This window comes from Stenella coeruleoalba (assembly GCF_951394435.1).
Source record: "Stenella coeruleoalba genome assembly, chromosome: 3".
Taxonomy (NCBI): Eukaryota; Metazoa; Chordata; class Mammalia; order Artiodactyla; family Delphinidae; genus Stenella; species Stenella coeruleoalba.
The window spans coordinates 47,033,337-47,049,658 of record NC_137148.1 but is presented as its reverse complement, the minus strand read 5'-3'; the positions used below and the strand labels follow the sequence as shown (position 1 = coordinate 47,049,658).

General features: G+C 37.1%; 1 long non-coding RNA gene across 1 annotated transcript in view; it reads left to right on the top strand.

Moving 5' to 3' along the window:
• The window catches only part of LOC307185013, a 479,081-nt gene that overhangs the window by 182,876 nt on the left and 279,883 nt on the right, over window positions 1–16,322 (top strand). Inside the window, exon 4 of the long non-coding RNA XR_013827837.1 lies at window positions 1,050–1,140. This is a non-coding gene — a long non-coding RNA (uncharacterized lncRNA). The remainder of the gene's footprint in view (window positions 1–1,049; window positions 1,141–16,322) is intronic.

Genomic DNA, 16,322 nt, shown 5'->3' with positions numbered 1-16,322 from the left:
GTAGAATTGAGAGAAATTAAAGGCTTTCCACTTTTATTGGCATTGATAATAATGTCAATAAATTCATTGATAATAACTAGTCTTAGAAATATCTTTTGCTGGGCAGGGGGATAGAAGCTATTCATGTAACTGGGCACATGTTTCCATTTTAGAAATAAGATATTTTGCATATATTTTTCTTTGTAATTAAATCTAAAAAACCATAGAATTGGGGAAAATAGCCTTTTTAACCCTTGAGAAAAAAAAGGTTATGAGTGTTTTATAGAATTAAGTTAAATATTCACTAAAATTGTATTTGTTTGGAAGAACTATAGGATCCTTATAAACTCTTGGCAAGAAGTGTGTTCTGTGTTGTTTCAAATATATACTGCTTTGTCTTAAGGTTTACAAGTTAATCAATAAAGATTCTTGGCATATTTAAATAAAAAAGAATGATTTGTATTTAGCATGCCAAATGTATCTCAGTTATAAGTATTATTTGATACCCTGAAAATGTCTGTCTTTCAGCTTTGTTTAAATGACTAGTTTGCATATAGTGAAGACAGGCTTTACTCAGCCATGCCTAGACTCTGCCAGGATTCTTATAATCCTCAGTTACTGTAAACCAAATTTATTTAGTCCAAAATGATATTTATTTCTTAATGCACAGCATTATTGGAAAACAGAGAAAGTTTTATTCCATTAATTATGTGTTTTTCTCATTAAAAGATAATACGTGTTTCTTTTAGAGGTAGTTATCTTAGCATGTAATTTTCTATATGTATGTGTGGGAGTGGACAAAAATACACACACACAAACACACACACAGAGCCATTGAGTTTGACATCATACCTAATGTAAAATGTTGAATCCTGCTTTTCTAATTAGCAATTTATCATAAATATTTTCCTGTGTAACTAAAAACTGTATAATATGTCTGTATAATATAAGTATATCATGATTTACTTAAAGATTCTTTCATTGTTGGACTTTCCCTTATATAATATACAATTTTTTAAGGGGACATCTGTGTGCATATTTTTTATCTGCATTTTGGTTTATTTACTTAGAATAGATTCCCAGCTGTGAGACTTCCAGATCAAAAACTCTTCCTGAATTGCTTTCTGAAAAGACAGTTTCACTGTATTCTATCAGAGATATGTAAGTATGCCTGTTTCATTGTCCACTTGCCAGAGTTACAATTTTTTTTTTTTTTTTTTGGCGGTACGCGGGCCTCTCACTGTTGTGGCCTCTCCCGTTGCGGAGCACAGGCTCCGGACGTGCAGGCTCAGCGGCCATGGCTCACGGGCCCAGCCGCTCTGCGGCATGTGGGATCTTCCCGGACCGGGGCACGAACCCGTGTCCCCTGCATCGGCAGGCAGACTCTCAACCACTGCGCCACCAGGGAAGCCCCAGACTTACAATTTTTATTTTTGTTATTTACAGATAGAATGTCATTGTTTTAGTTTGCATTTCTTAGATGACTAATGAGGTTGCAATGTAAAAATCTGTCTTCCATATATTTGTTTTTTAGGATTTTAAGTTTTTCTTCATGATTTCTTCATTATCTCTTTCTTTCATAAGGATTTTATTCTTGTCCAGCATGTTGTAACAGATATTTTTATGTTTAGGCATTCACCTTTTAATTATGTTTTTGATTTTTAATTCAGAGAAGTAATTTTTTTTTAATGTTGTCAAACAATATCTTTTGATCCTGATGACTTTGTGCAAAGAATGCTATGGGAAAATGGAATCTTACATTTACATTACCTGAATAGTAGATATCATTAGTAGTTTGATATTTAATCTGTGGCATTTAGTTAGCTTTTTTTTTTGGAATATCATGACTTTAAAACTACAGCTAAAGGAAGGCAGATGGTTAACTTGTTTTCCACTTCCCTGAAAATATCCAAGATAGGAACCAATATTATCAGCCTCTCATGGAGGTTGGCCATGTCAAGATGTTGAGTCAGTGCCCAGCTCATTGCTCGTTAAAGATGCTGCTCTTTGGACCAGCAGGAGACCCAGCAACAATATCTTAATAATTTCTGATGCTACCTCACATCCTTTCAAGACAGTGCAGAACATTTTTTTCTTTAGAAAATATTCAGACCTCTTTCCTTCTGTTATAGTACTTACCATTTGTCTACTTGTATTATTGGGCTGTACTTTATTTTTGTAGCAATGAATACATAGAGGAAAGAACATTTTAAAAAATCGTTATGCATTTGCTTTGTGTCTGCATACTGTCCCATTAGTTATTTCATATGAATATCTAGCTTTTTTCAAATATGGATTATATTAATAATTCAAATAATATTAACTAATATTAATAAACAAACCATTAATAATTCTCGACTCTTCCACAGTCATTTCTTATTAGGTGTGTCATTTCTTAGTTTTCACCAATCATTAATTTCTGTTTTTCCTTCTTCATTTTTTTGCCTCCCTGAGATCTTCAGAATGTGAATCAATATTTTGTTATGATGTATAATCTTCTGCTTCTCATATGAGTCTCTCTTTGGTGCCTCGTGCCTTCTGTCATGCTCTTATTGCTATTGGTCTTCTATTGTTTTAATTTCACTTTCTCCCACTCATCTCCACCATCGGCCACTGTCAGATGAAATGACTGGCCATGTGAAATAAGCCTATGCTCTATATGTATGTATACATTTTACTAAAGCCACTAGTAGACATCACTCCTACTCACACATGAGACTGGCCAATACTAATCTCTTTGTAATTCAGCAATCCTTTCTAAACATATCTGGAGATATGTTTCTTCCACATCAGTAAGTTACTATACCAAATGATCTCCATCTTTTCCCAAAGAACTCAGAGTTTTGCTACATTAACCCACTCAATCTAACAGTTCAGGAAAATCAATTCCGTGACATGAAATGAAAAGATGTACTGCCAAAATTGTGGTGTCTCTAAAGTGACATTTTTTTGACCAGACTGGAAACCCTTATCTGGCACAATTTTAGCTGGGGTTTCCTGATTCCTTTACTAGGCCATAAAATTTTTTGTCAAATCTAAATAGCTACACATTTAATTATGATTCCGAAAGTTTGCATTTTTGGATGAAACTGACTTTTTCTCTTGTCATGCTCTAGCCATAATCGTTTCATTGTCTAGTGTTAATTTGCATTTTAATTGACCTTTAAACATTTAACCAGAGGATAGTCCAATAGGACATTCTATAACCATCTCAGTAATTGGTAGTCAAGAGTTACTTTTTATCGCTATTTTAGGAGTAGGGAAGTCTGCATACAGGGGTGGGGAAAGAGCTTTAACCTTCAAAGCAGGCTCTTTACTTTGGGGCTGTGGTGAGAAAAACGGAACAGAAATTAGAAGTTAGGAATGGAGAAATTAGAAGAGACAGATGGTGAGAGATTATAATGATTTCTAGGATCACCCAAATTGTCTGAAGTTTATGCCAGAAATTTTTTTATCAGGGCAACATGTCATGCTTATTTTGAGTTCCCACAGACACATTTAATGCAATTATACTGGACCTTCCATTCTGTTGTTTTCTTTGGGTTTTCAAGGAGTTTAGAAGCAGCCTACATTGGACTTTGTCAGTGTTTCCAGCAACTGACAAATTTGAACGTTATAAATGTTTTAACGTTTATAACGTTATAAACGTTATAAACCATTTTCTTTTATACTACTCTGGGGAAAGACATAAAAGTAAGATGACTGATCCTTAGATTATCTGCGTTTAGAACACCTTTATTTTAGTTACAAAAACATAGTGATGGTGTCTTCATCGGAGACGGGGAAGATTTTAGTGGGCACAGCAGCTGTTGATTCAAATATAATTATACACGTTCCCTCTCTGTTTTCTCTTACGTGAATAAACAGCTTTAGTTTATTATGAAAATTAGCAATCTCTAAGATTCATCTGTAGAATGAATTCTCAAATACAAGGTACATACACGACATAATCTGGTGAATGTGAAATGCTCCGGTGAGATACCTGTATCCCACTGTGATCTTCAGCGTTCCTTTTGCAATTATGGCCACAGTGTCAAGAATAAAACCAATTTACCTGTGATTGAAAGTAACAAAAATTCTTTATGTTCTCTGGAGAAAATATGAATGATTCCTTTTAAATGAGAGACTTCGAAATGAGAGCACATAAAATACCAGCTATCGTCTGCTCAGCATGACTCAGACTTTTTAAAATGAATTTTTCTGAGTGTTGTTTTGAATTCTCTGACTTGAGATTTGTCTGTGAAACAAAGTACCCAGTTGCATACAAGATTCCTTATAGTTAGAAAACTTCTTTTGCATATGTTTTACCAATCAACAATTTTTAGCTTAGTCTCTCCTATGTGCTCAGCAACGTGCATTTAAGGCACTCATTTTATTTTTGTTTTGTTTTATTTTCCTATATGTGTGAAGATATGAAGGGCCAACTAAAGAGACCTGAAACTTTTGGAGGAGGGGGCAGCACATTTGCATTTTTAATCCAGGAATCTCCTACCCAAGGGTTGAAGAAAACTCATGTATGTGTAGCAGAGTTTTGGAGGTCAAAGGTAGAAGCTGCTTGCCATTTTGGGGTAAATGGTCATTTAACCTCTTATTCTATTTCATGTAAGGTAAGACATAGATGAAGGGACATCAGTGTATCCCACCTGTGATATTATCCAGGCAGAAGATGAATTAGAGGAAAACAGTGGCTGGCGGTTTGAAAGGAAATAATACATGGAGTCGTTAGTGTCAGGACAGTCTTGTGTGTCAATAGCCCTTGAGCAAACACAGCAGTGTTAGAGCAGGCAAAAGGCTGCGGAGGTCAAGAAGACCCCTGTTACGCTGGAATCTCTCAATCATGTCTAGAAATATCATCTCACTTAATTAAAATTTTATATAGCTTCAGGCTCAGTATTGTTGCTAAATAGGTTCTTGTTAAGCCAGTAAATTGATGCTCTCTTAGGGCGCTGAAGGCATAAAAATGAGGTGTTTAGATCCCTCCCTCTAGGAGGTTACACAGAAAAGCAGTCACAAATAGCGGTAATCACACAAACTGTTGAGAGCGGGTGGAAAATGAGAGCGACAGAGAATCATTGATTTAATGCAGCCTTTTAAAACCATTTTAGGAGTCTGAGGGGTATAGATTACAGAAAAATCCAGGGAAAGGGTAAAAAATTCTGCTTAGGTTTGGAAAAAGAGGCAAGATTAAATATTGCTGTAAGGAAGAAGTAGCATTTGACCTGGGTAGGAATTTTATATTCAGAAATGTGAATGTGTGTGTATAGAGAAAAGGGATAGTGGCCCATTCCGGATTGAGGGAATTTAGTTTATTAAATTTTCCATTTTATATTTATTGATTGCCTCCTAGGTACTAGACCCTAAACTAAGTGCTAGGAACACAGGATAAATAAGAAATTTAGTTCTTGTCTTTGAAGAGCTGCCCACAGTTGGAGAAGCATATGTGTACAGAAGCATTGTTGTCAGGTGTGCGCTAGAGGCCGGCCCTTCGTGCCCTAAGGCCTGAAGGGGGCACCTGTCCTACGCAGCAATACCAGGGTGGGCAGGGCTCATTCTCCAGGTTCCCTCAGCCCCACTGGCAGCTGGGTGAGCTCCACCATCCAGCAGAGAGCGCATTTTGTCTTTGTAGCCCTCCTTGCGTTCTGCTTTGTACTAAAGTTATTCATTTATTTATCTTCCCTCTAGACCTTAAGTTTGTGGCGGCCACAAATCATTTTTGTGTTCCTTTGTGGTACCTAGAACCGTGCCTTGCACACACAGTGGGCATTAAAGGGTTTGGGGATGTAATTAGGTTTTATATTTGTTGGAAAATAAAACGTATCTGGTAAAAGGCACGCCTATGAGAAAAGGTGTCCTTTTCCTACATGTGGTCAGCCTCACTGACCCAGCCTTTCACAATTTTTACAGCTGAGGCTAGTGTCTTGAAGCTACCTTTGGCCCTTGATACTATTTTTTGAACTATGAGGACTTTGGAGGCATTTTAAAGTTTTCTTCTCTTTATGGCTAAGCTTTTTCTTATTAAGGGGGAGAAACTTGAACATCCACAGGCCATTCTGCTCATTTGTTTTAAAAAATGTTCTTGTTAAAAAGTCACCTTTTGCCCCAATTTCACATTCAATTTAAGTTCATCCCTACCTACAAGACACTAAGGCAATATTCTCAGATTGTTTAGGAGGCTTCTTATTTTTCTCAGCTGTAAACTCAATTACCTTTCAGATGATTTTATAGCTGACAGTAAATCTTCCATGAAGTGTCTGAATAAAAATGAGGGCAAACATTTCATGCTTAAATAGCTGTAATGGTAGTCAGTGTAATGGACTGGAGTTTTAGAAATAAGCAGGGCCGAATCACTTGGTGGCCATATGATATCATGCTATGGTTTCTACAAAGATATCATTTGCAGGTGTTTGTACCTACATCTTACCATAGATGGTAATTTATGATGTTTTATTTTATGTAAACAAGTGTCTGTATATATTTGGAGTATGAATGTCTATGGAACTCATATATTAAAATAAAAGAGCTATGACCGTTTCATCGTTGCCATAAATGGTCTTTGAAAATATTGCTTTTTCCTTTGGAAAACTATTACTTAAATATCTACAATGGCTTGTCACACTCATGGAAATGGTATAACCCTGTAAGCTTCTTTCAGAGTGTGTATAAATCTCCTTTGTCTCTATGGAAACAGACTAATTCTACTAGTTCTTAAATAGTTCCTTATGGCACTGCTAAGAATTATCATGTTTTCTGGATTGTTGTGACACAGATTGACTACAGCCATATCTGAACTCATGTGAAGGGAATGAGCTAGTATCAAATGGGCATCTTGTTTACCTAAAGTTTTCTGACCAAAATATCTTCATTGGAACTAGCTATTTCTTCAAAACTCTATATTTGATTGAGAGACACTGAAATCACTCTGTCCCGTTTACATGTGCACTATGCAATGTTTCAAAATGCTTTTCAAATCTTGGAATCTGCTGATTGCATTGATATAATTTTATAATTATGCAAACCTGTCATGTGGTCTGCCGGCCTTTATTTATATCAGTAAGTGCTGTTCACTTGTCAAAAGTTTGTACAAATAGACCTGAAAGGAACTTTCAGGGTCATTTTTATTGCAACTCATTGTTGATGACATTGAGATGTTGTGGGCACCATGTCACTCTGTGAACTTGTATGAAGTGAACTGGGGCTGGTCAAGCAGTATCTCTTTGTTTTCACTTTAGTAGTGTTGTATCACATAAGCTTTTGCTTCCACAGAAGCAATGGAGTTGAAGTCTTCCTCTGCTGCTCCTCCTTTGCTGTCTTGATTTTCTGAAATTTAATTTTCTTATTCTTAAATGCCAGGTGAAATTCATTGTTTCCTTCTCTGTAATTTTTGGTTATATCTGTGTATTTTGATTAAGGTAGTTTTCTAGTTGTAGAGGGAAGCTTGAGGCATGTTCTTTTTTTTTCTCTTCTTTTCTAAATAAGTAGGCCTTTACAAAAGTCTCAAGCTTAATAAGCAACAACAGAATCCCTCTTATCCCATCTCCCAGCTAAGTGGACTAACTGACGTTCTCTATTTCCTCCAGAAAGTTTAAACACTAATGCCTATGACATTCTAGAAGGCTGTTCTTCCCTACTCCTGTGTACTTCAGGTGCCCCTTGTGGTGATGTATGTCACCAAGAGTCCCGAATCTGTACATGACAGTTGTACTTGCTATTTTATTATATAATGTAATTAATTGTTCTGTAAATGAATATAACATCTACAAGTGAAGAGAAATGTTTATATGAAAACTAAAATAGACTGCTAGTCAATTTGCTAAAGCAAAATTCTTGTTGAATTAGAATTAGGTGTGGCTGAGACAATCATAAAAGATGGGAAAATGTGAGTGGCTAAGAATCATGGAATGATTCTTCAGATTTTTTCTCGTGTCTTTAATTTCCTCACTTTATTCTAAAGAAACAAAACTTGAAAGCATAGATGATGCATATGAAAATGCTTTATGTAAAATGTAGAAATCTAACTAGCAGATCCGTACATAAAGCAAAGGTCTTGGCCTCACATCAAAAGAATAGCAAACTATGTGCATTTAAATGTTATTATGAAGAATGTTTAGGTATTATTTTTAAAGATTCTTAACTTTAATATATTTATTTGACAAACTGGCCATCTACCTATTCTGAATATGTCAGATAGGAAGGCTAACAAGAGGATAAATTGAAAGCCACCAACTGCTCTCTCCTTTACTATGGGGAGGAAAGGTGAGTGAAGTGTTCTAGAGTCTCATGACTCTGGGTGTCCTAATGGTGGAGAAGCATCTTCAAGTAAACCTGTCTGGTTTGGCCCCAGAAGACTGCTATTCCACCAGTTGGTCTCCTCTGGTGCAAGAGCAATGGCATAGATGGGGAGGATGTCATTGCCTTGGGTTATCTTGTAGAAGTGCAACTAAGGCCTCCTTTGTATGACACAGCTCATGCCAAAGTGAACCATCAGTCATTCTAAACCTTCAGCTAAAAGCAAATCACACACTCATTTTTCATATACTGCATTTTTATCTTAATTCAAACTTTAATATTATAATTAAGGCCTATATACATTGACTATTTTAGGGAACAGTCTGGTGACCAAAGAAAGTATCCCTGAAAAGTACCATTTCTTAGGAGTTCTCAGCTCTAGGTAGGAGATTGTCTCAAGGACCTCTTACCCAGATGATAACTTTATTATTGAGAGATCTTATAATAAACATGAATAAAATTTTATCACCAACTAATTTTTAACTTCCATGAGGTCAGATAATAGTCATATTAATAGCTTCCTATACTGCCTAGCATAGCACCTGAACCAAAGTAAGTTTTGAATAGAGGTAGAAATAATGATAAAGTTCCCACACTGAGATATTCTGTACTTTAGCATGATCATTTTGATGGAAATTTGTCTCCTATGACAAATTGCAGTTTTACCATATCGCTTTGTTGGACCTTGTCTCATATTTCCATTCATTGTCCTAGTTCTTATAGATAGTACTATTTTTAATATTGAGAGGTGACTATACTGTATTCATTCAGCTGATTGTTTCTCAGAACTGGCTGAATATGAGACAGATTTTTTTTTTCCAATAGTGAGCTTGACTCAGTACATGGGAAATTCATGCAGTCCTGGCCTACCTTTTCCTTTTCTGCAGATGGTCACTCATAGACCTTTGAATGCCTCCCTCAAATATAACAGCAGCCCAGAGGTGAATTATTCAGACAGTGTGGCCACCCTGGGAGACCTGGTATATTTTGCAGGCCCTGCTGTGATACAGACCAATCAACCCAAGTCTTTTATGTCTTCTTTCCATATTGTAACTCCCATGAGGTAAAGTGTTAAGCTACATTAAGCCTCAAAAAAGAAATTTGAGTTCATGATGTGTAACTTCTCAGTAATGAGAAGTTTAGTATAATCTGCTTCTTGAACTTGCTATCTGATATTTGAAAAAAAAATGTTACCAGTTTTCTCATTTCTATTTAAATATTTAAGACTAAAAAGTTTTTAGAAGAGCACTTAGTACCTCTCACAAAACTTCATAAGTGGCTTTGATTGTATTCAGAATTATATCACCCGATCAGGAGCAGACAACTCATGAAACCAAGAACATAAACATAATTTACAACACTTATAAAAGTATAGTTTGAATTTTAAAGGATGAGTAAAAACTGAAGTTGAAATTTTTGCAGAGTCAAATATCTCCTACGTATTAACCAAAATTTATAGAAAAATATCTATAACTAAAATAGGAAGAACGATGGGCAGGACTCCTAATAAAAGAGGGGGAGAATTTGTTAGGAAGTATCCACCCGTGTAGGTATCAGTAAACATATGGGTGTGAGATGTAGACAATGTTAGAAAACATGGTAATATAGTACACATTATTCATAGTTACAGTCAGAAATATGTTATCCCTGTCACAAATTGATAGAATAAGTAGACAGAAGATCAGTAGATAGATTTGAAAAACACAGTCAATTAACTTGACCTATTGACATTTTTAGAGCACTCCACCCAACAACAGCAGAATATACATTCTTTTCAAATGCACACAGAACATTTGCCAAGATAAATTATATTTTGGGCCATAAAAATAAGTCTCAATATGTTTAAAGGTATTGCAGAGTATGTTCTCTAACCACAATGAAATTAAATGAAAAATCAGTAATGAAACATGTCTGGAAAGCCCCCAAATATCTGGACACCAAATAACATACTTCTGAATAATACCTGTGTAGTGGGTTGATCTGTGGTTTCCAAAATGATATGTCTATGTTGTAATCACTGGAACCTGTGAATACGACCTTCTTTGCAGATGTGATTCAGTTAAGGATTTTCAGATGAGATAATCTTGGATTATCCATATGGGTCCGAAGTCCAATGAGAGGTATCTTTATAAAAGAAAGAAAAGGAGAGCACACAGACACAGAGGAGAAGGCCACATGAAGATAGAGGCAGAGATTGGGGTTATAGAGCCATAAGCCACATAACACATGGAGCCAACAGAAGCTGGAAGAGGCAAGGAATGAAATCTCCTCTAGAGCTGTTAGAGGAAGTGTGACCTTGCTAACACTCTAATTTTGGACTCCTAGCCTCCAGAATTGTGAGAAAATAAATTTTTGTTGATTTAAGATACACAGTTTGTGATAATTTATTGAGGTAACCATAGGAAACTAATACACTGTGGGTCAAAAATAAATGTAAAGGGAAAGTAGAAGGTATTTCACATGAAATGAAAGTGTACATACAACATATCAGAATTTATTGGATGCTCATGAAGCAGTATTTAAGGAAAAATCTATAGCAGTAGGTGCCTATATTAGAAAAAAGAAAGGTCCCAAAACAACGACCTCAGCTTCTATCTTAAGAAACTATAGGGCTTCCCTGGTGGCACAGTGGTTGAGAATCCACCTGCTGATGCAGGGGACACAGGTTCGTGCCTGGGTCCAGGAAGATCCCACATGCCGTGGAGCGGCTGGGCCCGTGAGCTGTGGCTGCTGAGCCTGTGCGTCCGGAGCCTGTGCTCCACAACGGGAGAGGCCACAACAGTGAGAGGCCCGCGTACTGCAATAAGAAACTATAAAATAGTCAATGAAAACCAAAATAAAGAAAAGAAGGGAAATAATAAAGATCAAGACAGAAATCAAGAGCATAGAAAACAGAAAAACAATGGGGAAATCAATGAAAACAAAAATTGATTCTTTGAGAAGATCAATAGTATTGATGAACCTAGCTAGGATGGATCAGGGAATAAAAGAGAAGAGACAAATTACCAGTATCAGGGATGAGAAAGGTGACATCACTACAGATTCAACAGTTATTGAAAGGAGAATAAGGAGATAGTAAAGGATAATGAAGAAGTCAGTTGTTTCTCGGCTGTTCTTCCCTATCCTCAGCCTTCAGAGAGCTCCTGCCTTTCTCTCAGGAAAGGCCTCTGTGTCTCTGGGTCAGGGCCACAGCCTCCCTCTGTGATGAGGTTTTGTGGGATCTAATCCATCACATCAGTCCACTTACAGTGTTGAACAGTTTTACAAGTTAAGCTACTTTCTCCTTACCCCTATCAAGAGCATATTTGCTCTTCTTCCCACTAAACCAGGGGTGAAAGCAGTAGTGAGTTTCTTCTTTGCTGGGAAGGATTCCTTCCTTCCTGGAATTTAATTCATTTAGCTTTCTTTGTATTCCTAGTTCTCTGGGAGTTAAACAAACAAGCAAACATGGTTGGGGAACTTATTTGGCTTGTTCTTGTTGTAAAGTTAGGAGGGATGGGCTGCCATAAAAAAAAATAACAGGCTGTGCAGCTTAAACCACAGAAATTCTAGAGGCTAGAAGTTCAAGGTCAAGGTATGTTTCTTTTGAGGCCTCTCTCCTTGGCTTGCAGATGGCCACCTTCTCACTGTTTCCTCACATGGTTGTCACTTTGTTTCCTAACCTCCTCTTCTTATGAGGGCACCAGTCATATTAGATTAGGCCCCACACTAACAACCCAGTTTTAACTTTGAATTACCTCTTCAAAGGCACTGTCTCCAAATACAGTCACATTCTGAGGGACTGGAGATTAGGGAGGGCGTCAACATATGAATTTTGTGGGTCACAATTTAGCCTATAACATTCTACATTATCTGGTCCTTCATTCCTTCCCTGACCTTATATCCTACTACTCTAGTCACTAAATCTGTCAGCCCACACCAGCCTTGCTGCTAATCTTAGAATATGACAGGTCCACCTGCGGTAGATTACCCCTCAAGATTTTCCACTTGGCTTATTATGTCATCTCCCTCAAGTCTTTGCACAAATCTTACCTTCTCTTTGAGATCTATTCCAACTGTCTTATTTAAAATTGCAGTCCTATTTTAACTGCACTATTTATTCTTCACAGTACTTGTCACCTTCTAGCCTAATATACAGTTTAGTTATTTAGTAAGTGTGTTATCTTACCCTTAGCCCACTAGCATATGAGCTCCATGAGGGCAGGGATTTTTACTTGTTTTATTCATTGATGTCATAATATCCCAGTGCCTGTCACATATTAGGCATTCTATAGTGATTCAGTAGTGAATAAATCATGATTGTCTGCATGTGGTTTCCAGACCAGAGCTTCTCATTATTTCTATGAGATGCTGCTTTTTTGTTGTTTTTTGAGATGCTGCTTTTTATTTAATTCCATTTCATTTCATTTTATTCATTTTCTCTTTTCCCTAGCACCTTGTTATGAAAATTGGCAAACATACTGCAAAGTTGAAGGAATTTTACACTACACAAATATGTACCTACCACCAATTGTACCATTCACATTTTACTAGACTTTATTACATACAGGTAACCCTCCATCGACTAATCCATTTTATTTTTGTGCATTCAGAGTAAATGATAGACTTAAGTATTCTTTCCCCTGCATACTTCAGCATGCACATTTTTAACTAGAATTCATTATTCACGGTCTTTTTCTTTTTTATATAAAACTTACAATGAAATGCCATGCTTGTAAGTGAACATTTGCTGAGCTTTGACAAATGTATACATTTTTGTAACTCATACCCTTATCAAGATACTGAGCATTTCCATCACTCCAGAAAGTTCCCTCATGCTCCTCCCCAATCAACCCTCACTACCATTCAGAGGCAACCACTGAGGACCCTGCCTAGGGATACTGGAGTCTAAGGCAAAAGGAAAAAAAATTTGTAACAGTTAATTTTTTTCCAGAACATTAAAGCAGGTAAAAAACTATCAAAAAATTGAAAAGTATTATAGGTGTATTAAAACTCAAAATATTTTAAGTTTAAATATTTTACTTATACAAAAACCAATTGATAATTTTACTTTCCTGGTGTTTTTTTTTTTTTTTTTTTTTTTTCTGTACGTGGGCCTCCCACTGCCGCGGCCTCTCCCACCATGGAGCACAGGCTCCGGACGCGCAGGCTCAGCGGCCATGGCCCACAGGCCCAGCCCCTCCGCGGCACGTGGGATCCTCCCGGACTGGGGCACGAACCCGCATCCCCTGCATCAGCAAGCGGACTCCCAACCACTGCACCACCAGGGAAGCCCACTTTCCTGGTTTTAATGGAAACAAACTCATCAATAAGATTTCCAAAATGTACTACTTATATGAGATGCTACTTTAAAGAAAAAGAATGATTCCACTGTTGTTGAAAACTTGGAGTCTCCATATTGGACCAAATTAAATAAGTTACCACAGGACTTCCAACCAGTAATATGTTAATGCAATGTTCAATCTCTATTGGCAAAGTGAAGATCAAGTGCAGCAAATCCCAGCTGTTTTTTTTTTATTTTTAAAAATTTTTTTTATTTTATTTTTTTTTTTGCGGTACGCGGGCCTCTCACTGCTGTGGCCTCTCCCGTTGCGGAGCACAGGCTCCAGACGCGCAGGCTCAGCGGCTATGGCCCACGGGCCCAGCTGCTCCGCGGCATGTGGGATCTTCCCGGACCGGGGCACGAACCCGCGTCCCCTGCATCGGCAGGCGGACTCTCAACCACTGCGCCACCAGGGAAGCCCCCCAGCTGTTTTTTACCATGTAATTCTTTTTCCTGAATCACCGTGCGTGACTAATGTTTTTTAACACTCATTTTTTAGGTTTCTCCCTTTTCCATCCTTTTAAGAGATTCATTGCTATGTCACATGAATTTCAATTAATTTAGATTCTTCACTGCAAGAATGATGATGATTTCTTTGTTTCATATGCTGAAGAATATTGTTTGAAACAATGTTATTTCTATTACAATATAATCTCTTTTCTTTTCTTTTTACTTTTTCTATTACTTTTCCTTTTCTTTTGCTTATCTTTTCTGAGTTTTGGTTGTGTTAAACCTGTCCTGAATGAGATTCATTCTCCTTGAAAATTAATTCTTCTTCCACTCATAGATTTTTATTATGAGGAATAGTTCTTGCTGAAGCTTTCTCAACATTCAGAGTTGGTGTTTTGTGGGTGATGGTGCAGTGTTGGTATGCATACATAGTGAGTGGAGGAAAGCCATATCTTTGAAGTGTGTGTTCTTGAGTCTGAATGAGGATAGAATAAGGATATAAGGGGAGACTGGGTTGGAGTAAAGTAAAATAAATAGAGAGGAAGTAGAATAAGTGTAGAAATGACTGAAAAATATATGTTTTTTAAAAAGCTAGAGCAGAAAGGAAACGGAAAAGTGGAGAAAAGACTTTAAAGAGAAAAAAATAAAAAGAAGATGAATAGAACTAACATTTGTTGAGTACCAACCATGTCCCAGACTTTGTGCTAGTTGGGTTATTTAACATATATAAATCCTTCCAATAACCCTCTGAATCAGGCATTATCATCAATAATTTACATATGTACAAACTGGTCAATTAAGTAATTTCATGCTTCCCAAACTTTCCTGATTTTATTATGCACAGAAGTGATATTCATATTTGAAAGGCACTTGAGATTAATCATAGACCACTAACTTAAGGCATTTTGTGGCTCTGTATCCCCCAACTATTTTGAGGGTTCACAGGATCAACACCTCTGCAAGTTATATTCTCAGTCCAATTAGTTGACAGGATATAAAGTAAACTATCCAAGGTCACATACTTGGGAAATGACAAAGCTAAAGTTTCAATTTAAGACTCTTTGTTTTCATAGTCCACCATTTTTTTAACAGCCCTAACACTATAAAGATGAAAAATGCATGACCCTGCCCTTGAGGAACGTACAGCCTAGTGGGAAAAGATAGATAGTAGAAAAACAGCTATATCTAGATCTCAAGTTATTAGGAAAAATGAAGAGAAAAGCATTATTCAGTTTCATTTTCAGGAATGAATAGGAGTTTGCAGGTGGGATATAAAGGGAAGAGGGAGAAGGCATTCTAGGCAGAGGGAAACAGATGCACAAAGGCATTGAGCTGCGGGAGATGTTAGGAAACCACTTGATCTGGCTGCATTCCTGAGCAGGAAGGGAAGCGAAGGGAGTAGAAGTTGAGGCTGGATGAAGGACTGGGTCAGGTGGGAGCAAGGGTGGGGTTGGTAGCTCTATTACAGAAATGACAGTGGAGAGAAACAGGAGTGACAAAGTCAAAGTATTTTTGATATAGAGTCAGTATGCTTAGTGACTTTTTAGGAATGGTGAATAAAGGATGACTGTGATTTCTGTCTTGGTTTCCTTAGAGGCTAATGGTTCATTAGAGAGACACTGAAATAGGGAAATCTGGAGGAAGAGCAGGTTTCAACAAGAACAAGAAGTTTGATATTGGACTTGGTGATTTTGAGGTACTTTGTAGTACGTTTAGGGAAGATTGGTGTCTGGTAGACGGTGGAAGTCTGAGTAGTCACAGAGTAGGGTGAGTAGGGGTAGAATTAGTTCTACCCTTCCTGGCATGTATCTCTTTTTCAAAAAAAATATTTCTTTCTAAACTACATTAATGGTGCTGCCTATGAACTTAAGCAAGTGCCTTGAAGTAGGTAAAAATTCTCGTAACTGGCAGAATGATCCCCATGTTAAGTTTAATGATGATGGTCAGTTTCTTCTTCAACACTGACCTCCAAGCCTTGGAGAATTGTGGCCTAATAATTATACAGATAGACTTCTGTTATCTCCAGAAGCTCTTATTTTAGGTAATATACATATTTTTAGCTAACAACATTAATAATTAACATTTATAGAGCCCTTAAGGTGAGCCAGGCACCTGCTATACATTATTTGTATTTATCAATTCATTCAGTTCTCACAATAATGCTATTTAGTGAGGAGAGGTTACGTAGCTTCCCCAGGCCTGTGATGCATCCGGATCTCAGGTGTTGCTAAGATTCCAGCAGTTTCTGACATTTGGTCATGTAAGCCTGAGGCCATAAGCTGTT